The sequence below is a fragment of the Anser anser genome (assembly GCF_964211835.1).
Source record: "Anser anser genome assembly, contig: HAP1_SCAFFOLD_171, whole genome shotgun sequence".
Taxonomy (NCBI): Eukaryota; Metazoa; Chordata; class Aves; order Anseriformes; family Anatidae; genus Anser; species Anser anser.
The window spans coordinates 43967-65971 of NW_028153528.1; the positions used below are offsets into that span (position 1 = coordinate 43967).

General features: G+C 42.1%; 1 pseudogene across 1 annotated transcript in view; it reads right to left on the minus strand.

The window, feature by feature from the left end:
* Positions 1–197: 197 nt before the first annotated feature.
* Positions 198–22005, minus strand: part of LOC310891970 (nuclear pore complex protein Nup153-like) — a 36620-nt pseudogene continuing 14812 nt past the window's right edge. Inside the window, exons 7-9 of the transcript in view lie at positions 14155–14746; positions 12560–12754; positions 198–292 (exon numbers count right to left, since the gene is read on the minus strand). The product of the transcript in view is annotated as a nuclear pore complex protein Nup153-like (transcript). The remainder of the gene's footprint in view (positions 293–12559; positions 12755–14154; positions 14747–22005) is intronic.

Here is a 22005-nt window from a genome sequence, read left to right on the forward strand (position 1 = left end):
CTGACAGAAGCCAAGCAAGGAGAGCGGTATTAGGCTAATTAAGAAAAGCCATCTCGGAAGAGACCGAACCCAAGAGTGGGCCAAGGAGTGGGCCCTAAGGTATCAAGAATAAAGTGTCACTTCAAATACGTTCAAATACGTGAGACTCCCATCAAGTCAGTGCTTGATGGGCACCCCGAGACCCTGGTGATGTCACCCTATTGCCTCACAAGAGGTGGCTGGCTATAAATGCCCTGAGCGGCGCGCCTGCGGCCAGTCCAGCTGGCGGTATCGAAAGCTCGAGGTCCTAAGGCTGGAAGGAAAGAGAGAGGCGGAGGTGTGCCGAGAGGCACACGCGAAGCCATTGCTGTTGCACCCGAGCCATCGAGGTCCTTCGGTAATGTTCTCAAATCTATAGACATCTATCTGCCTCATCTGTCCTAAGCGCGGTCTTGCCATGTATAACCTACCACAAGCAGATTTGCCATTCTAACGGCAATGTCTGCAATCCATACACAGAACAGTTACCGCTACAGTACTCTAGACAATTGGTTGAACCTAGAAAGCTGATGTCTCTTTGCTGCTGCAATGTTTTCTTCCTGCTCCTATCTGCAGTAGTCCTGCTGGTGTCACGCCAAGCGTCGAGATCCAGACAGCGACACGCAAGGCATCGAGGTCCTGCCGGCGACCCGGGGGGTGCTGAAGACCCCAGGCTGCTGCTAAGTGCCTGGCACCAGGGCAGCCTCCCCCAGACGAAAACCAGCTCCACGTTGCGGCGGCCACAGGCATCATGAGCTGGCGGCCACGGCGGCAGCCAGAGGAGGCCCCCGAGGAGGAGACGTGCCCCATCTGTTTGGAGCGCATGTCCAGCGCGGCTCGCATCGACCCCTGCAGGCACATCTTCTGCCTGGAGTGTGTCCACGTCTGGGCTGCCGAAAGAGACACCTGCCCGCTGTGCCGCGGGCACATCATTGGCATCGTGCGCCTGGCCCGACGACCACGCAGGAGGTTCCAGCGCAACGCACGGCTGGGGCAGCGGCAGCAGCAGCAGCAGCGCCAGACGAGCCCCTCCAGCTACCGCTCCCGCAGCGTCTCGCCCCGGCGCAGGGAGCGCAGCCCCTCCATGGCAGGAGAGCTCGTCAGGAGCTTCTCCTGGCACGCGGGGCAGGTGGGGCGCAGACTGCCAAGGTCCCAGCAGGACGACGACGTCGGGGACACGTCCTGGCTGCATAGGGTCAGGCAGGAGGAGCCGGGGGCCGGAGACCGCACGGGCCGGCAGGCCGGGCCCCCCGCCTGAGCAGGCGGCCGGGCCTCACCTGGGGACGGGCTGGGGGTGGCAGCCACAATTAATTACCCCGGGAATAAATTACAAACTGTTCCACCCTGCAAAGCCTCTGCCTGCACTTATTTCCTGCATCGGTCAGCGGGGGGGGGTGGGGGGGTGGGGGCTGAACGCAGCCCTCTGCCGCTGCCCGCGTCGCCAATTGGTTTGGGGATGTCTGCTCCTGATGGGGAGCGGCTGCGGGTGGTGGGTCCCCGAGTGAGACCTGGGGGTGAGAAGTCATTTGGGGGATGAGAAGTCGTCATGGGAATGGGAAAGTGTTGGGGGTGGGAGCAGCCACAAAGGTTTAAATTACTCAGTTGTTTTATTGGCCTCGCGTGATAAGAAGACTCAACTCTATCCACAAAATCCTGGCTGATGAAGGAACACGGTGCCCAAAGTAGAACTTAAATAATTTAGCTGAGTTTGTAAAAGATCAAAAGTGCTGAAGCAGTTTGTCCTGGTTCCAGTTAGGACAGAGTTAATTTTCCCTCATAGTAGCTGGTAGGGTGCTATGTTTTGGATTAGGATGAGAAGAGCGCTGATAACATGCTGATGTTTTAATTGTTGCAGAGCAGTGTTTACACCAGGCCAAGGACTTTTCGGCTTCTCGCTCTGTCCTGCCAGCGAGCAGGCTGGGGGTGCAGCAGGAGCTGGGAGGGGACAGACCCAGGACAGCTGACCCAAACTGGCCAAAGGGGTATTCCATACCATCTGGCGTCATGCTAAACAATACATAGGGGTGGCTGGCTGGGGTGGGGGGCCGGCTGCTCGGGGATAGGCTGGGCATCGGTCAGCGGGTGGTGAGCAATTGCGTTGTGCATCACTTGTTTTCTTACACATTATTATTATTAATACTATTACCATTATCACTATTATTACTATTATTGTTATTATTATATTCCTGTCTTAATAAACTGTCTTTATCTCAACTCACCGGCTTCACTTTCCCGTTTCTCTCCCCCATCCCAGAGAGGGAGGGGGGAGGGTGAGCGAACGGCTGTGTGGTGTTTAGCTGCCAGCCGGGTTAAACCACAACAGGTGACAGGCCTTTAACGACACTCACGACTCAGAAACATTTGCCGATGCAGTCAAACGGTGTCTATTAACGCGAGGCACTGAAGTTAATTGGTATTAAAAATGAGCCAAAACGAAAGGCAAGTATCTGCGTGTCCAGCAGAATGACAGCGATCATCACCATTTGATCAACCTTCCCTGTGAGTTCTATCTGCAAGTTACTTTGAGGTAGCGCTAGAAAGAAGCGGTTGGTCCAGAGCATCCCTGCAAAAAGAAACATCCACGGCTTAAGTACCGTTTACTCTTTTGGTATCCTTTTAAGTACTTTTTACCCGTTTCGGACTCCTGCCTCTTCCCGGCTCACTGATGACAGCATTAGCAGCCCCTCAAGCTACTGTCCTACAGCCTTTCCCATCAGTGAAGAGATAGGAAAAACCCCACTACTTCTTGGAAAAGAAAACCAGCAGGTTTTTGAATAAAAGCATTCTCTGTTGCAGCTAGGTACAACGAAAAGAGTTTATGAAATCATTACGGGACATTCTTGTAGAAAACTTCCTCAAGCTTGGAAGAAAAAAAAACATTTCAGCTAAGTAAAACAGAAAATAACTGGAAGAAGTGAAGTATGGCGGTGTTGGAAAAGTTGCTTCAAAGACTTTTTTAATTAAAAAGAAGGAAAAAAGCAAGTTCCTACTGCAATCCCATCTTTGTCAAACTGATGGCGGGCACCAGTACGATGTGTTCAGCTAACACAGGCTGGAAGTTGTAACTGCAGCTGTGAAGTTTACCCAGTAAAAAGACTCCGCAAAGCATTCTAGCAGTTCCGATGCAATCACTGCTTCCTGAATTTGTGACTCACGGTTAACACGGCAGTACAGGAAGAAGTCTGGCATTCACTGTGCTCTTACGGTAAAGAATCTGCCCTGCGCACACCATCCCAAGCCAGGTATGCGCTCCTAACAGGAAAGGACGATAGGCTGATAAGTCTCAGCAGAGGGAAAAAGACATCAGAGAACTACTTTATAACAGCAGCACGCGGGCTGCAACCAACGTTCTCTTCCTCTCATCATTTTCATTTCTGTGGACTCCAAGAGAATACACTCCCAACATTTTTCAGCTCTGGAGAACAAACAGCCCAACCAATCTCATTCACTGAACTACAAAACTGGTATTTTCGCTATCTAGTCCGGAAAAGGAGGCGCACGTCTCTAACGTACAGTGTAGAGACCTTGTTAATAGGCAAAGTCTGCATAAAATAGGTGGCCACAGCCTGATTTTCTGACGTTCAGGGCCTTGGGTCACACACCACCACAGCATCAGACTTAATGAAGTCACCAATCTATGTGGGCCTCTCGTTACACAGGTCACATGTTATGGACCAACCTCTCAAAGGCCAAAAAACAGCACTGATACTGCCGGGCCAACACATATCTGTAGCATCCCATTTCTGGGTGACAACACAATGAATGTTTCCACAAAGTACTCGATGCAACCTAACTACTGTGTTTGGTGATGCAAAGCAAGCCGTGTCAAAGCAGCGTAGCACCCAGGCACATTCCTGGAAGATGTTTTGCTGCTCACGTTGAAGAAAATAGATAAAAAAATCCTGTGCAGTTTGCACTTCTGAGCTCAAGTACCACAGCTATGCACTACAATTGCAGTGGCATCAAACCTTGTAAGGTTTTGAAGCTTCAGCACTGCCATCCAAATTCAAGGAGGCTGCATCTATTATCTTGAATTTGCCCCAGCTCAGTCCCCTGAAACAATTCCATAGACACGTACAAGCAACCCTTTTCCCACCCAGATTCTTTGCTTCATCTATTGCACCTCTACCTTGTGTCATATTCTTATTAATCTGCCCCTCAAAAGACTCCCTGGCTCACACAAAGAAGCAACCCAACAAATCCCTGTTCCCAGCCACGTTGCTTTCATGCTTTGGGAAGAGTTAACTGCAACAGCTCTAACTGTGATGCCACCTCACCCCCTCCACCTATGTGAGGTTCTTTGCCTTCTGCCTCCTCCTACGTGTACACCTGCACTAGAACCAGGAAGAATGTGCTTCCTACAATACTCCAAGAGCCTCTTCTGTTTCAGGATGTCATCATTTCAATTCAGGACTGAAAGTATTCCTAGCAAAAACCCAACAGCTAATAGCTAACAGAAGCAGTTGCTGGTGATCAGCTACAAGTAACCTGGAAGTACTGAGGAGTCACAAAAGAGAATTTGCATTACATTTAAGAACAGCATGCAGCTTAGGACCACTGCTTTCACTGACTACACTAAGCCATAAAAAAGAATTGGATTCTTACCTGCCATCACAGCAATTATGGTTTATGTTGCCCCCAAAACACACACGGCAGTACCAGAACTGTGTCAACTAGCTTTAACAGCTTCCCCAGCTATTAAGTACAGTAATTTCTGCTTCCTTTTTTTTCTTGGAGGAATATTCTTTTGTTTCCAGCCTCACTTACTTATTATACACACTGTTAATTAGCAACTATTTCTCCATACTCATAGGGTTATGGAGTCCCTATGACTGGAAAAGACTCTGTACCCTTCAAGATAAGAACAGCATAAAGGCAGCAACTCGCAAGACTGCTCTAGCTTAAAGCAAAGCTTTCCTCATTGCTCTCATCTCCTTTGACTTGAGTGCTGTCATCCTTCTACCAGAGCTTTAAAAACTTCATTACCACGAATGAAGGAAGACCAGAGCAATCAGAGAGGGTAGCAGAGGGTATAACTTAAGGAGCTGTTACTAGGATTTTTTTGTTGTTCCTGGTGGACTATTTTTCTCCTTGCCAGCAAGGAGGGAAAACCAGCAAGTTGTTTTCTCCAAGATTTTTTTTTTTTAGGTTTAAGAACACGGATTATGTTGTAGCAATTTCTTCGCTGTAAAGCGTCAGCTGAGAAGTCTAACAGTAAGAAGGGCAAGGGAAAACTGAATGCTGATGCAGAGAGTGCCAGCAGACATCATCCTCATTCCATGGGATGTTTGTAGCTATGGCAGTTGAAGTCTACACTTCCATATGCTTAACATACCCTATTTATAAGCCAATTTTAGCTGACCTAGCATGTATCAGTAGTACAGTTAGAGCCAGCAGCCTGCAGGAAAAAGTGGGCACAGGTGTTTCCATAGCAAGGCCTGTGAGTGTCTCCCATACATACTTCCAGTCTAAGCAAGCACATGAAAGGCTTGGCTTGTCGCTTACCTAAGGAACCAGGAAAACAAGGGGAAGCTAGATTTTGCTTGTGTCCTAATGCCCATATAAAAATAAAGACAGATGAAATACCCTTACTACCTTGTTAAATTCCATAAGCCGGAAGAGAACGTGCTGCACACAGGTACAAGTAAAATCTCTTGCTGGCAGGTTTGCAGAAACAAATTTTTTATTTACACAGGCAAGTCTATCTTTAGACCCCATTTACCTCTTTACATTTCTCGAATATTTACATGACTTCATGATGCTCCAAGAAGGGAGTGATGAACAAAAAGATTACAGAAACTGTCAAAAGCATAGCAAAAAAAACCCAACCTATCATTGTGCTTTAAAACTTATGAGCTAGAATAATGTAGAAGAAATGTAGTTTTAGCACTTTGGTCCTAACGGTCATGCTCTAGAAGACACTTAAATAGCAGAGGGGATTTCAGAAGTGACCGTATCCAGAGGTTGCCAGTGACAATTCATGAGTGAATCGTAGAGTTCTTCGCTTGTCTCCGTGAATTGTCTGTTCATTTCATCAACATCCAAGTAGAGCTGTGGATCTGAAAATAAAAGCCTGGTAAGTCCAAGTATCAAATCTGAGGCATGCACACAAAAAAACTTCATGTGAAATGGCTAATAAAATGTATTTTAAGCTAAGTGTAATAAGCTATTAGATCTACTAATTTTAGTGAGGTATTTAGTCCTCTAAAATTTTGAGCCTCACAACTCCAACTTTTGGGAATTTGTATATTAGAAGGCTGGGACTAGAACTGTCTTTCAAGATAAAGACAAAGACAATGTTTAAGATAGTAAAGATAACGTTTAAGGATAATCAGCCATGAAACCCTCCCAAGAGTCATTTAATTCACTTCTACGGCAATACACGTTACATAGGATAGTTTCTAAACACTAACACAAAATGCCTCCACGTGAGGTACTTTGCAAACCTTCCAGGACACAAATATGTTTTGTACCGTATTTGTAAGTGCAAGCTGAATCCTCCTTTTGGAATCTGCAACATAAGCTTTTACCTCAGGGTGGAGAACAAAGCTTTTGCATATTACTGAGTTTCTAATATAAAATCTGTTTAGCGGAACCAATACAAAGAACAAAATTCTGTCTTAGACCATTTTCAAATGGGAATGAAGGCACAGGTACAAGAAACCTGCTGCGAAGCATTGACAGTGTCCCGTTTTACTTGATGCGGTCAGTGTACGCTGTATCAGCTTTAAAACCCCAGCTGATTGCAGATCAACCCCACAGAGGTTTGACCTCAGCTGAACTTTCAAGATGTTCTTCATCCAGTAGAGGTTGGCTTGTATTGTTAAAAGGCACAAGGATGGCTAAACTCAAGTGACAATGATAGAACCCTTATTACCGTCAGTAATTAGGTCATCACCGATTGCAGTCATAACTGAAGATTCCTGAAAGACAGAAAAGGCTAAGTTTAATCATAACTCATTTCAGAAAGCATCACAGATTCAAAGTGCTGCAGTCTCAACCCATTCCTTCTTCCTACAACTACAAGGATAGATGGCATTTTATCTACTTATTTTTAGAAGAAAGCCAATATTACAGTACAGGTTGGAAGGGACCTCCGGAGGTCACAACTAATAAATTGACCACTTACATAAGACCACTTACAACAACTGTTTAATTTGCTTTAAGCAAAGCAAATCAGAAGAACAGGAACAGAAGAAGCGTACGCAATTATGCTGTCAAAACCATTCTTTGGTATGCGTGAACAAATAATGGTGTATAAATCACTAATTCTATGGATTTACTATTTAAGCACTTAAATACAAACACCTCTGAATGGAATCTGCTCTTTTAACTTCACACTAAGCAGAAAGCATGTTTTCAACTTCGGATTCTTTTTGCTGATTCACACAAATCTGTACAACGTATTATCTGTGAAATATTTTCTTTACAGCAAGCGTGCACTATCTTTACCTCAAAAACAGCTGGAGCCATTAAAGAATCTCCTAAAGAGCAGTCTCCAACAGCTTGCATGCTGTCACAGGGAGCATAGGAGCTGTAGTTGTAGTCAGCGTAAGCATCGTAACTCCTCTGCGAGTAGTAGTTCTGGTAATCTTGGCAATAATCATTATGGTTGTATGACTGGTACCGCTGCAATTCTGCTTTCAGTCTGAAACATGAGAAGTTGCATACAGTCAGAGAACAAGAGACTGTAAACCCAGTTCTGAACTTAAACAATTTGTCAGCTTACATACTTCAAAGCTTAAAAGGAAGCTTTCCTAAACAGTCACCTAAGTGACAGCTTAAGTCACAGCTCAAAATCTCATTTCTATAGAAGCAAGCATCCTCACCTTTGCCAATACCAGAAGGAATTGTTCTCATGGATTAACTCCAGAGCCTTGACATGGTTACCTGTACACATCAAGTATTTTTAGCGTTGGCATAAGCAAGCTGCTGCTATGTCTCTGTGCTTTGCTAAAGATTGATTTAAGACCAGAGACATTTATCAAGCACAGCTGCTTTAAAGATGCAGTCTTAACCCTTCTATCTTTTGTTTGGTTAATTACTAGATCTTATTTCCAGAAAGAAGTGAATGGAGTCAGATTATCCATTTCAAAGAAGCATCTGACGCTGCCTGTCAGTTTGCCATGTCTACCTCCACGTGCTCAGTTTTTTTGTTTGTTTAAAGTCCATTAAACATTCAACAGCTGCCAACTATACCGCTCAGGTGAAGTCAGTCTTGCTTAACAACACAATCGCGATTCTTCAGCATGACGCCTTATTATTAGTGGGAGCATTACAAAATACACTGGTTCTTAAGAAGAAAGGGCCAGCTGATTAGCTTTCACTACTTTCCCTTTCAAGATTTTCTCAGGGGCAGCTTCAGACTAATGACAAGAACCAAGACAAGTGCTATCTGTACTAAAACTGAGGTACACTGCATAAAGAACATTCAGATAACCCAGCTGCATATTCAAAAAAATCCGCTGTTTAGACTTGTCTTCACTGATTCTGTACAGGCAGACCTCCTGTGTTTGCAGTGCCCAGTTTCTCTGACTTGAATTGGGGATGCAGAGAAGTGAGTTCTATGCTTTTGGGGAAGAATACAAGCTGAAGGCATTCTGAAATAGCTTCCAAACTAAGCAAACATGAGGGACAAACTAATCCAATGGCTGGGTATTTCAATGCTAAGAGAGCACGGTACTCAGCCATTCAGAAACGTATTACTGATGTGTATTTTAATACCTACATTTGTTTCAATACTGCAAAGCTACACAAGTTCTAATAAAGAGGTAATCCATTGTCTTGTTACTGTAGTAAACAAACAGAAGATACATCATCTTACGTCTTCTGCTTCCAACTGCACTCTTCCTACATACAGTTGTGTAGGGAAGGAAAATCTGAAAATACTGTTGACGTTCTTCTGGATAGCCGAAGCAAGAAAACATGTTTGTGGCTTATTCTTGTTTTCAAAATAAAACAATATTAATTTAATCAAAAAATTTTGGCAAAGAAGTTTGGACAGTGCTCTCTTGGAGAAGAGCATTTCCATTCTAAAGCAGAAGGAGGCAACATTTGCAGAATTATGCTAGGTAAACAGAAACAGAAGTGTCATTTTTTACTATTTAACAGAACACACAAGCTAACCTCATGAACATACTGAAATTGTTTATATGAAGTCCTGTTTTGTCAGTATCCTGGATCAAAGTTCATCAAATTTGGTATCAATTCTTTAACCGTTCAGAGACCTGAATTGCCTTAAATAAGTGATAGAACTGAGCCGGTAGAGTAAGAAACCCTCTCAGGAAGTGCTAAGCTTTAAACTCCCCATTGCCCTAAGCTCATGAAAAGCAAAAAATAGCATTCTAAACCTGTTCTAGTAATAACGCCTTTGGCTATCTCCCTGCGTTCCCATTTTTTCCCCCCACTTCTTTCCTGTCAACCCACTGTAAAACTAGTTATGTGCTTCTCTCAAACTAGAGGGAAAGCTCTAAGAACAAGAACTCCCTAGCATATAAAACCACTTGTTGTCCCTTCTACCTTATACAGGCCCAAACCTGAAAATATTTACCAATGCATTCAGCTTTGCTACTGTTGAGAAACAAGGCTGGTTGCAATGGCAGCTAAGCCCAAGCTGCGCTGTCTGGCTAGACTTAACAGTTGGATTCCCCCAGCCATCCTGAAGCAGGTTGATGAATCCAGGGAGTCAAAACATAGGACTTCTGCATTTCTGGTTTTGTAGACTGCATCCTGTGTGCAGCCACTACAGCAAGGGCCACAGACTTTCCAAAGGCAGAGCTACAAGAATCTGATTATTTAGAATAACTGTATCAATGCACAACTCCTTGGTTACCTTTTAGAAATTCCTATGCTCAGCCGGATTCCTTTTCCCCCCAGACCTGGTGCGTTCTGGCAGTCTTGCAGTGCCCTCATCTGATCACCTTGCTCACCAAATCTGTCATAGGCATACCCTCTACTATTTTCAAAAGGGAGAAAACCAATTCTAGTATGCATAACAGTTACAAAGCTAACGAATTCAGTTTCTGTCTTCTACAAAAAACAGAAGATAGCAGCTACTATAGCTTCTATTACTTAAGCAACCTCTCTGGCATGCGCACGTGCACAGAAAAGGCTTTCACCAAATTAAAAAACTTGGGCCAGAAGCAAAAAGCTTATTCCTTGGTAGCATTAAGATGCAACTCACTGAGAGCCAGCAAAACAATACATTTTAAGTGCTCTCTGCATAAGTAATCAGATTCCATATTTCTGCATATACAGCAGTTAATCAGTTAGCACTAACCCACTCCTTTTGGAGCCACAAACTTTATTGGTCACAAACACCAAGAGCTGGCTGTAATTATCTGAACCAGTATTAACCGGTACCTCTGAACTCTTCAAACAAAAATATCTTTCAGGTGCTCTTAGAAGAACAACATCAATTGCCTGCAACAATTTGATGGCTTTGCTAAACGGAGCACTGAAAAGCACAGTGGTACAGTTTCTTTTGTAGCCTGTTCAGAAATTATAGCCCCGTGCCTACAGCTTCAAATCAGGCCAAGCTTACCAGCCCAACTCTTACAGCTTAAGTTCACTGCACTCGAATGCCTTCAAGACGTGCTTTTAGGAGCCATGGAGAAGAACCCTCTGGTAAGACCACCATTATAAAGTACTGAGTGTTGTTTTACACTTAAAATAGAACTATCTGTTACAGTCATTCATCAGCTTTCCCTAGGCTGCTGCTCTCTCACTACTGAATGTGATCCTGCTCTCAGTTTCCCACTAACTTTTTCCCCCAGCGGTTATGGCCTCTTTTCATCTATGACACTTTTAAGGGACTACACCGTGTTGAAAAATGCTGGTTAACATTTCCTTTTACACAAGGTGCCTCATCGAATTTTCCTGACTAAACCAGACCCCAGAACCTTAACTAGAAGAGGAAGCACACAAACACACACGCCTCCCTGGCCACCATATCTCCCCAAAACATATCTGTTCAGTAACAGACCAACTGTAAGAATACTGCGATTAAAATCAGTATAGCTCTATACACTGCTTTTGTTCGGGATTACTAGCTAATGTCCTTCCCCTTACCCCTTCTGGAATTAATACTGAATTCTGTACTCCAAAACGCGGTTCTTAAGTCATACAAATGACATTTAACAATCAGAATTTTTCCACACAGTGATCCTCAATAAAAACTTCAATCCTCTACTGCAGTCTTTCAACAAATTAAAGGAATACAAAACTGGCTAATAACTGTTCAGTGATTTTTGGACCTTTGTAGCACTAGAGTAACAGCAGTACACTCTGCAGCATAGTTGCAAGTATGTGGGAATAATCTCTTTTTTTCTCTGAAAAGTGTGAGGCCTCTATTTCACCCTACTAAAGATTTTACCACCAACTGTACTGCTAGCATTGAGACACTGCAACTTCTGTGCTTGTATGAGATGCAGGACAGGTTCCTTAAGGTGTCGCAATTTTTTGTCTAAACCTAGTGTTGAGATCAAAAAAGGGATTGCTACTAATTGCGTACGTATCAATAACCAGGACAGAAGACATGCTGCATATAGGAATTAAACTTTTTCTAAAGCTCTAGTACATGAACATATCAAATCCCGCAGATTTTTTCTAGTATGGTTTCAGAGGTCTTACTTGATGGACATAAGCGCACAAGTGAAGACAAAAGATACTCTGTTTACCTGAAGTACTGGTTTGGACCCCAAATGAAAAAGCTGGCTTTGCTTGCTAAGGTTCCTTCTCTGATGGTTTAACGAAACTGAAGTTGAACATAGGTTTTGCTGTGCTCTCTTCTTTTGTACGCTCGGACTTCCCAACTGAAAAGATAGGCTGTGTCTTTGACTCTTCAGTGTCAGCTTTCTTTCCAAACACTAACGGAGCAGCAGTAGTGACAGAATCCTGCTTCTCTTCTGTCCTTCCCAAAATAAACTGTGAGGCAGCTGCAGACTCTGCACCTGAACACTCTGAGTGAACACCGAATGTAAATGATGGCAAGGCAGCATTTTGTGGACGCAGTCGCAGTACCAAAACCTGCAGAAATAAGTGAATGTCAAGTCCGTAACCCACGGTGTATCTGCAGTACATGAAGGTTTGAACTACATTCTAGTCCTGATCTTTCCAGTCAAAACTGTTTAAAAAACAACCAACCAAACAGTAAAACAAACAAGAAAACCCCATGCTTCCTCTCTACATAAAACTTTTCACAATTGTGTTTTCTGCCCACCACCTGGCTTTAAAAAGTATACGAACTTCTTTGAAAGATCATGTTTTTAGTCTGAACTCCAAATGAACAACGTGTAGGGCATGTAAAGAACAAGCACGTCATTAATGAAAGCTTTTCTCTAAAAAGGATAAACTTATTCTTGGGGAAAAGTGTGGAAACAGAAGTTATCTAGGCAATATTCCTACAGGAAAAACGAATAATTTTGCCACACCTCAAAGGAAAAAATAATTGTGCTTAACAGGTAAGAAAATAAAAAAAATCAGAGCAAACCAAAAAATAAATCACAGAATATGCATCCTCGTTTTAATCATTAAGTATTACCTCTGAGCTCTGCTTTGGTGCTTGGCTTTGCACTTTCACAGGCTACACACTTCGTGGCCTCTGCTTTGTTTTGAACCAAGCAGGTCTCCCAATCCCAGCTTCCTTCAGGCTTCTTGAATTTGTCTAAATCCAGAAATTCTCCAGAAGGAGCAGAAAATGCAGATGCACTGCTACTGGTCACAGGTGTTGGACCCTCTGTGAGACAAACAAGACAGTTAACCATCCTGTTTGAACATGAACTATAAAATGAGCATTAACTTTTAAATTTGATTTGTCAAATCCCACAGAAATGTTCAAAACTACTCCGCAACTCCCCCCCCCGCCCCTGAAAAAAATAAAAGCCACCAAAAACCCACAAAGAAACAAAGAAACAAACAAAAAAACCAGAGTGGAACTCAAAGCTTCCAAACAACACACAACTCTGTTCAGCACACAAGCTTCTGCTGCTGTTGACCACAGTGTAACCTCCATAAAGAGGCCTGACAGGTGCCTTTTAAAAAAAAGGTGCCTTTTAAGAGAGAAGCAGAAGATAACGCTTCAAATTCAAAACCGGAAAGACAAGAATGGCTCTTCCCTTCCACGGCACACGCAGAAAACTTTTATCCTAGTATTACTTGCATCGCTCTTCCTCCTGACAAGTGCAACGTAACCGTGCAATTCACTGCACCATGATCACAGTAAACCCCTCATTTCCAAAATTCCTCCTTGCAATGGCAAGAGCCTCAGACAAAGATGCCGACTGACCGCTCAGAGGTTGGAAGTCCAAGAGAATCAACTCTGTCTGAAATCCATTATCTTACCTCATGAAATTTCAGTCTTACCGCACAGGATGATTACAAAAGCCCGGTCTAGTCCATCTTAATTTGTTTCTTCCACGATATATTTGCACAGGTGTTTTTCGATGTAATGGCATGTTAAATGACATTTAGAGTCAAAGTTAGAATTAGAATCGTATTTTAAAAACAATACAACCACGCTCAAAATCAATTACGGTCACACACAATGGGAAACAACCCAGTACTGCCCTGAAGAAGTTACCCAGCGGGTCACTCGCTTTCTTGAAGCCTACCACTGACCTTCATAGGCATCTCTCTGCTTTAGCTTAAGACTAGTTAAGACTACACTGTCTTGAAATCTGGCTTCACATCTCCCCTCAATTACATACAAACGGTGAGTAGAGGCATTTTGGACACATTCTGTAATTTTTTTTACTTATTTTTTGAAAGAGAAAAACGCAGTCATTTTTAACTCTTTCTATGGAGTTCTCATTTTCGCCAGTGAAAAATCACTATGTTGTTTTTAAATTAAGTCACTCACTTCAGCCACCTTCCCTCACCAGCTGCAAAGCCGGGGGTATCTGCATTGATCCAGCTCCGTACTAATACATTTCACAATCAGTTCAATTTATGCGACAGGCTGGAACCTGGGCTGAGACCTCTGAAGTGCCTGTAAACCAATCCTGCAGACAGCCGCTAACCCATCAACCGTACCTGGGAATCGTGTTGCTTAAAATATTCCATAAATGCAACGTACTTTTATTCTGTACAAGATTCACAGAGGCTAGGATGGAAACAACAGGAAAAAAAGGACCATACCTGGTTTCTCAGACTGACAGGCTACACATTTGTTATCTTCCGTCTTATTTGGTACAAGGCATATTCCACAGTCCCAAGAGCCTTTCGCCTTCTTAAATTTGTCTCCAAAGCCCAGAGTGGCTGTTGTGTCAGTGCTGCTCGAGGAGGATGTCACTGTCACCGAGCTGTCTGTGACCACTGGTCATGTCAGAGCAGGCATTACTCCCGTTCCAGGTTTTGGTGTCTCACATGCTATACATTTTGTAGCTTCCGGTTTGTTTTGGACAAGACATGTATCACAATCCCACGTTCCAGGTACTGTTTTGAATTTGTCTCCAAAGCCCAGCATCCCTGCTGGGGGCGCTGCTGGCTTTGAGGTGTCGCATTGACTTGAACTTACTGTCTGTTTCATACTCTCAACTGTTGAGGCTTTAGTAGCTTGACAAGTTACACATTTGTCCTTTATGTCTTTGTTTTGCAGAAAAGGGTCACATGTATCAGATTGCCAGTACGATGCTTGTTTAGAAGTCTCTTTACCTGCAGAAAAAGTTGTTATTGCAGGCCTAGTATAAACCACTGTGCTTGTTGTAGGTTGTGCAGACGTAGAAGAGCGTGTTTTCAACAATCCAAAGTCTAGGAAGCAAGAAAAAAAAGTCTTCCTGTTAGCGCAGCACCTCACTACATGTAACTAAGTGACTTTACTAGAGGGCAAAAATTTCAGCTCAGGTGCCAATGGTTACAACTAGACATTCAGACCGAGCGCAACAGGAAGTCCCCAGAAATCTTATCTAAACGGATGAAATTTCATCTGCTGCACTGGGTCACAACAGAACATTTCGTTAAAGCTTCATTTAACTCTTTGTTTCCAAGCAAGCTTTAAATCAACATTTTCACTGGTCGATACAAGTACAAACAGACAGTAGCTGACTGAAATCTGACAGTCCAACGTGGAATGGAAATAATACAATTTGATTAAGACGCGATGCCCAATCGAATCAAATTTCTAAAGCTCCTCCTTCCGTAGCAGATGACTCAAATCTACTCCAGTAACTGTACAGAAGTTTGTACTCGGAGCAGCAATCCATGCGGTATTTTCCCACAGATGCTGAATATTAATTAAATAATAAAAACTCAAGACAATTGAACAACTGTCTAATTTTCTATAATCTTTTTCAAAATGCATCGGACACAGGACAACTCCTTATTTAAAAGGTGGCAATTTTAACAGGAAAGACAAGCTACTAATACAGAAAGACTAAAGGAAATGCATCTTAAACAGCAGCTCAAGTTGCTTGTAAATCTACCTTGAACATAGTTGTTTTGTGGTTTGTTTGTTGGTTTTTTTTTAGTCAAAAATGAAGTCTTTGAACAATGTGGATTTAGATTCTGCTTCTTTTAAACCGATAAAGAAAGTGAATGTCACTTCACTCAGAGGTCTTTCCTTAAACAAAATGCACAATGTATTTTCTCTCACTTAGCTCTTTCCAGTAGAGAAATGTGCTGCCTTCTTCACAAGTATGTAAGTTAGAAGAAGACTTTTGGGAAAAGATCAAATTCAATAAAGCCCTTTTTCTTAAAAGATATCTCTTCCACAGACACACTTTATGAAACTGTTGAAAACAATTGCAATTGCTTAAAAACAAAATTCAGAAAAGGGTTTTTAACGTAAAACACTCCACTTCTGTTTGCAGTTTAAATTTTAATCCACAGGAGCCATTGTAAGCTAAGGCCCAAAGATTCGCAGCTTTCGCCATGTATTTGGAACTGAAGCTCTTTCCTATTCTTTCTTCACCTGGGCTGAAGGTGGGACAGGAGTGTTGAGTTTTACAAACATTTCCTTTTCAATTCCACAAATTGTATTTACTTAAAATGAAACACCGATTATCTGGCTAATTCTCTTAGTACCTCATTTACAATTACATCCTAACACGTAAAGGAGATGCAACCCATCTGCTTTTCATCTTGCAGTTTTACTTCCAGCAACAAACACCACTTAGAATAGAAGGGGGCAGATGCACCCTAACAAACGCAGCGCTTAATGTAATGCTCTCCTACATTCATATTTATAGCAGATACTCTATTAACCATAAGTCGTGTGTTGTTTTTTTTTTAATAAAAAATGCTAGCGTATTTTTTGCAGCATCTTTTTAAAAGGAGTTCATTATCTCTCCAGGATTTTTTAGAACGTCTAAGACGCTTCCTTCCTTTAAGACGTGGGCAGTGGTGAAGGGACCACCAGCAAAATCTTTGACCTCCTCTTTCTGTGTGTTGATGTTGGTTGAGGTGGTGGTGTCTTTTGAAACAAAAGAAAACAAAAACAGCTTTCACAATGTGACCTAGTTAGAGCAGATTATACTCACTTTTGTTAGAAACAAGAATTTCCAGCTTTCATGCTTCTCACATAAGAATCTTCACAAATTCTACTTACTTTGCAATGCTTTATGATTACAAGCAAAACAAAAAGCAACAAAACAAAAAAAAAATATAAAAGCAGATCTGTCACTGGAAAAATACTGCAGAAGTCCAACACTGCCTGGAATTGCTAGCATGCGCAGACAGGACAGATTGAAGATTTAATAAAGAAAAAAAGGAAAATCAGCACTTCAGATCTGAAGTGCTAAAGTTTCAGTTACCTAGGGTAAGAAAGGGCGTCACTGGAGTACCACTGGGTCCAGAAAGTTCTGCCGATTTTACAACGGGAACACTAAATGTAAACCCAATCTGCTATGAACAAGAGAGGTTTTTCAGATTCTCAAGCCACAGGAACTCCAATCGAATGCACACACAAAACCAAATCTGAAAGCTGCTCTTCACATTTGTAGCACGCATGCTGAATGACAAATTATAAGCCAGAAGCCTACATACTTTTCTCCATCAAGGCAGATTCTGCTTTAGTGTTCTGCAACAGCCTACTAAATGCCTAAGAAAAAAAGTCAAGCTCCTTTATTATTTTACTTACAGAAGACGTAGGTAGCACTTCTGCCTCAGTAGATTTCACAACTGGAGATGAAAATGCAAACTCAGGACTGCTAACAGTACTTGTTGGTTGTATCTGTATTTTCAAAAGAATTAAAGGTTTATATTTAAGAGCAACAACTACCTGAATTCACTACCCAACAGAAGTCCCGCAGTGACGTCGAAAAACCTGATGTTTGAGTTATTTTGCAGATAAAAGTAATAATAAAACACAGGGAAGTTTCCAAGTGGGTATAGGACAATATCTTCAAAACCAAATTCCAGAAACTGAGAGGAAAAGCTGGAGATGCTACTTAGGTCTAAATGCACGGAAAAGCAAGCCAGGAAGCTGAAGAACGGCAAACTCAGCCCAATGATACTCCAAGAACTTCAGCAAACACCTCAACATGTTAAAGCAGCTGTCTACTTCAAACCGTACAAAAAATATTTCAAGTACTCTGGAACAGATTAATGTTTATTTTATTGCAATAATATGCCAATTATTGCACCCTAGGCTCATTCTATGTGAGGCTTATATGACCACGTTACCTCTAATTTAATAACTTAAATAAAGTTGTGGTTTAACCATTGCAGGCAACTAAGCACCACACAGCCACTCGCTCACTCCCTCCAAATGGAACAGGGAAAAGAACTGGAAGTAAAGAAGTAAAGTTGTTAAATTTGAGGTAGCATTAATGACTCATCGCATGTAATGGCTACCTGGAAAGACAAATGCCATAACCCTGTACATACTCCCCACTCCTTCCCCTTCTTTCCCCCAGCATTTATTGCTGAGCACGATGCTAAATGGTGTGGAATATCCCTTCGGTCCTCTGGGCTCCGCTGTCCTGGCTGAGTGCCCTCCCAGCCTCTTGTGCATCCCCGACCTCCTCGCTGGCAGGGCAGCGTGAGACACAGAAAAGGACTTGTCACTGTGTAAGCACTGCTCAGCAACAGCTAAAACACCAGTGCCTTACCAACACTGTTTTGCTCACAAATCTGCAACACAGCATCATCTACTACGAAGAAAATTAACTCTACCCCTGCCAAAACCACTATAAATAACTTGGCATAAAGTCCACACCCCCCTTCCCCCGCAGACTTCCACAGCATTTGAAGCAGTTATACAATCACGTTAAATGGGAGTTGGCAGGCTCTAAGACTGAGAGAAGCAGAATCAAAACATTTATGCCTTTTTCCCCAAACTGGCATACAACCCCAATTCATTCAGCTGCGTAGAAACTAATATTTGTTAGTTTCATGAGCACCACAGAAAAAGTCAACTCGCAATAAAGCAGTATACTCATTGTAAACATTATTTATAGCATAAAGATTTACCTTGCCCGCCGCCATCGCTGCTGCATCTGCCATGCCTGCCGCCTCCGTTGAATTTGCCACGCTTGTCGTTGCCGCTGTTGACCTTGATATGTCCTTTGTCATCAGCAGGTATGGCATGCCCGCCGCCATTATTGGACATGTCAAGCCTGAGGGCACTGTTGAACACGTTATGCCTGACGTCGCCGTTGTATAAATCATGTCCTCCACCTCCTCCTCTGATAGATCTGTCAAGTCCTCCACCTCTGATGGATCTGTCATGCCCTCCACCTCTGATGGATCTGTCATGCCCTCCACCTCTGATGGATTTGCCATGCCCGTCGCAGCTGCTGGAGTTGCCGTGCTCATTGCTGCTGTTGAAACAGCGCTCGGTGACGCTGAGACAGCGCTACTACCAACGAAACTAGAATTGAACTGAGGCAGCGATGCAGCACTGATGAGTAGGGGTATGTTCGGTAGCACTGGTTCCTCCACTTCCTAAAGTTGCAAATTTTAATTTTTCTTATACAAGACATACTACTTTCTCACCCCATCGCACCCAATTTATTAACAAAATTAAATAGAACAAAAATCCATACAAATTAAGAGAAAGCAAGTTTCCAGAAGAAATCCCGATCTCCCCACCTCTGTCTACCACGTCATTTTAATTTATGGCAGGCCTGCTTCCACATTATACTCTATTCAACAACTGTACAGCAAGAACACTGAAAGTTAACTCAAAACCTGTGCAGAACAGAGACGCACAGATCACATTTTTTTTCTTTCTTTTCTATACTTTAGTCATCAAAGCTCTGGAGAAGCATCATCCTTTCTAACTACCCTCGCATGGCTTCAATTAAGAGTACACTCTCAAGACAAGTGAGAAAGTGTTCCTCTTGCAAAATTAGGCGGGATAGCTGCCAAAGTTTCTAAAGTCACTACAGCAGTGAACGTGGAAAAAGGTAATGTTTAAAGAAGCAGGTAGGTTCAACAACCAAACCAAACACAAAAAGCACCAAAGAAAGTCAGACTAGCAGCACTGAAGATTGTGTTCTGGTAAATACAGTCTATACCATGTATCAGGATGCAAATATAAAAATCAGAAAACAGCCTCTTAACAACTTCAATTTTCATCCCTGCCACTTACTTTATTCGATTACTAAGATTGGATGAGTTATGTTTTAAATGGCATAGGAAATCTGACCAAAATTTGTACAGTACTATCATGATCTACTTAGAAATGACTAGGCAGGGATGTAAGTTGGTACTACTGATATTCAGTGCATCCTGTAGCTTACATCTGTTTCACAGTTTTGATTTGAAAAGTTTATGGAACTTTTGATATTTGGACCATTATTTTATTTGCGTTACAGGAATAAACAACAGTGTTTACGATTTCTTTATATTGCATCATCCAGAAGTCCCATTTAATGATTTGAAACTTAAATTAACTTAAATACTTAATATTAACTTAATATTAATTAAATACTTAATGTTAACGTAAATACTTAAATTAACTTACAGGCAGCTTATATAACATCCAATAAAAGAAAAAATAATCTGAATATTCATGGTCATAGTTTTATGGAATAGATTTTTCCTATTAAAATGAGAAAAAAACTCTCTCACAATGAGTTGGGTGAGTATCAAAAACTGAGTCATCGTTAGCAGACATGCAGAATGCTCTCTTCTACTACTCTTTTTCACACTCTTGGCCTGTATCTTTCTGTATGACTTAAATATGAAACCAAAAATTAAGCTTTTTTTTTCTTTTTATACTTGGCACTCGTTTCAAGTATCATTCCTGTAGAAAAACTATACAAACCTTCACCAAAACTTCTCTTCTTAGGACTCATTCATTCAATTGCTAACGAGAAATGTTATAGTTTGAAGAATCTCCAAGGTAAGAGAATTAAAAATTTCAAAATTACATAAGCAAAGTTCAGGTATTCAAACACAGGAAATCAATTGGAGCCTGCTCTGAAACCCACAAGAAAACAAAAACAATGCAAAAATAAAGCGGTATTGTTATAATTTACTATGATGCAATAAAACTGACACACTTAGCTAGTTACTTCAGTAAGCTCAGTGACAGCAATTAATTTAAGAGTCACTTACCTGTTCTTGTACAGCTCTTGATAAATAGTGTATTCCTCTTTCCCTTCTCATTTTGCCACCTCCGCTACTCACTCCTGAAGACAGACCATTGGACGCAGCAGTACTGAATTTGTAGCTGGTCACATTGCTAGCACACGACAGTACAGAAGTTGGGGGAAACAAGAGAAAAAAAAATTACCAGCCAAATTTTTTTTTCAAGATATTAGAGCTGTTATTAGTCCTAGAATTGAAACCTGCTGATCAGAAAAAAACTAAAGCTGTCTCACAAGTTGCTAAACGCTGGTAAATACTTGATGTTCTAAATAGGAAAAACTTTATTAACAGCAGCAATGAAAAGGACATACATAAGTGCACCGTTCACACGGGAACAATGACTAAGCCAGAAGACCTGAAATAGAAGAGCTGATTTAGATTGTTATTTTCCAGTGCTTCCTTTAAATAGGACTGGTTCTCTGATTCTGCGATGCACGTGTATCTTTTGCAGGGATATAAAAGAACAGCTCACAAAAATACAGAAAGAGTGCACATATGCACACATACACATGGGAAACACTGCCAACAGCTCTGATAGAATAGGGACGCCTCAGACTTGTGTGGCAAGGTAATATGGCCTAAGCTTCAGAAGCAGCTCTGGCTTTCATGTGGCCATCAGCAGGAACAGCAGAGGTGTTTGGGTATGCCAACATTCCAGAAGTCTTTTCAGACATGAATACAGATCCCTTTTGTAAGGCATACAAAGGCGTTTTTCTGGTACTTAAAAAAGCCTAGCTCAAAACCAGAAAGATATCCTAATCCAAGAGGAAATGGGGAAAAAATAACCCAAACCAGAAGTGGAATAGGGAATAACTCTAACAAAAGTACTATGGCAAGAAAATGAAGTATGCCTGGAAAAACCGTGACATCAAAGCTTATCTTGCAGCCAATCAGTCAGTCAGTACAGAAGTGCATTAGATCGCACTGGAAGACACCAGGTCAAACTCCCACAATACTGAGGAGGAGAACTGGTCTAAACTTGTCAAATACTTGACAACAGCCTGCTTAGCACTGTAACTGCATAGAGGAAGACAGATCCCTAAGGCAGATGCTCAGACTTTTCTCTAATCCAAACTGTCAATCCATTAGAATTCTGAAAAAAGTCTTACATCAAAATAGATCTTCATTCAGACAACTATCGCTTGCCCATAACAGCCCATATTCCTCTTTCTGTTAACACCTGTGAGCTTCAAGGGGGCAAAGACAATTGTCAGCCTTCAAGCAAGTCTAATCTACAATTGGACTCAGGTTTAAAATATATACACACACACACACACACATAGATATATAGCATTGGTGGGCCAGAGATTTACTGAGTATTCCAACTCAACTGTCCAAAGGGACTCTTGCCAGCAGATCAGTGTGGTGCTCCTGCTCCAGAACATGGCACCCAACAGAGACCAGCATCACAAAAAACACTACCACCACTACCTACTCTACAAACAAAAGGTA